A 1,891-nucleotide genomic window follows, 5' to 3' on the forward strand; every position below is an offset into this window, starting at 1 on the left:
ACGGAATAGTGGGTAAATATCCCAAATTATACAACCTTGCACGAACAAAAAGGAACAAGTGAGAGGGAGAACAGGCAAGTGGTTGATAAGACCAGCCAGGGTCTCAACACAGGGTTAGAACAGCGAGACACAAGAAAAAGGGTTTCATAAGTAGCACCTATATTCAAGTCTTTCATTGAGCCCTTTCGGGTGAATTGCGTTCAGTTTATGCATCCAACGCAGCTCTCTTTGGAGTAGAAATGTTCTGTTATCTCTACCCACGGCTTTATCCACGACCTCCAAAACCAGGAACCTTAGTTGGCTGACATTTTTTGAGTGGGTGGTAAAATGAGCAGCCACACAAGACTTTAGATTTTGTGTGCGGATTCAGTCGAATTTTCATTTGTCTTTCAGCCTTGCCTACGTAAGGAAAGCCACACGGGCATTTCAATAGGTAAACCACGTTGGCAGTGTCACATGTGGCATTGACACGGATGTTGATGGGCGTGCCTTGAGTAGGATGTTGAATAACTGTGCCTTTGATTATACTGTTACAATTGCCACAGTTATGGCAGGGAACTGTCCCCTTGAATGTAGTATGTGTCGGGTTTTTCCGTGGTTTCAACATCTGTTGGATGTTCTTTGATCGTTGGTAGGCAAAAGTCGGTGAGATTTGAAATATGTTATTAAAATCCGGTTCCAATTGTAAAAGTTGCCAATGTTTTTTGATAACAGCTTTGATTTTAGCACTGGTAGTAGAATATTTGAAAACAAAGACAGAGCGACTGTCCGCAAGTTCAGTAGTGACTTTCTTGGTAAGTAGTTGTGTGCCTTCTTTACACCGTACTCGAGACTCTGCGAGTTGAGTGATATTGGTGGGATAGCCTCTTTGGTGGAATTTATTTATGATGACAGACTTGTTGCGCTCAAACTTGTAGTCAGTAGACGCAATGCGTTTGGCTCTGAGCAGTTGGGAGTATGGTAAATGTTGTTTGAGGCTCAACTGGCGAAAGCTATTGAAATGTAAGTAATATATTGCGGTCGGTTGGTTTGATAAAGATAGAGGTTTTCAAATTGTTGTTCCTGATCCTGATGTCAACATCCAGGAATGATATGTGAGTTTGGATGATGGTGTGTGTGAATTGTATCCAGGTGGCAACATTGTTCAGGTGGTTGATGGCTGTCAAGAGTTGTGATTCAGAACCGTCCCAAATGAGGAATATGTCATCAATGCAACAATGGTAACAAATGAGATGATCTTGCCATGCTGGATTTGAAGTGATGTGTTCTGATTCGAACTGCTGCATAAACAGGTTCGCATATGCTGGTGCAGCGCAGTTGCCCATCGCCACGCCTGATAGTTGGATGTAGAACTTGTCCATGCGAATTAGAAGGAAGAAAGGAGGATGGGGGAGGAAGCAACAATATGGGCAACAACGAAAGGAGGGACGGGGGTGTTGCAAGCAAAAACACAGACAAGAACAAAAGGAAATTGGATAGTTGGGGCAAGCAACAACATGGACAAATGGGAGGAGGGACTGTGGCTACGCAACATGGATGAGGGAGGAACCCTGAGGGGGAGAAGTAAATGAGGGAGCCAGCTGAACAATAATCACTCTAGTATATTGCTTAATGGCAAAAAAAGTAATGCTTACAAAACATTAGCAGTGGAAGGATAAAGGTAATGTACCTATGCTCAAGTGGAGGGACAAACACTTAAAAAGTAAGGAAGCCTTCCTAGGAAGCCTAAAGCAAACAAATGAGAGTGACCACATTTCTTGGGGCAGAGCGGACTCACCTTCTTTTCGACGCCAGCATTCTTTCTGGGCCCCTGACGCTGCCTGTTTCCCCCGCAGCCGCTGCTTGAGACACCGCACGGCTCGGAGGGGGGAAACTACAGCTCCCAGCAGGC

The sequence above is a fragment of the Lissotriton vulgaris genome, unplaced genomic scaffold (assembly GCF_964263255.1).
Source record: "Lissotriton vulgaris unplaced genomic scaffold, aLisVul1.2 SCAFFOLD_6938, whole genome shotgun sequence".
NCBI lineage: Eukaryota > Metazoa > Chordata > Amphibia > Caudata > Salamandridae > Lissotriton > Lissotriton vulgaris.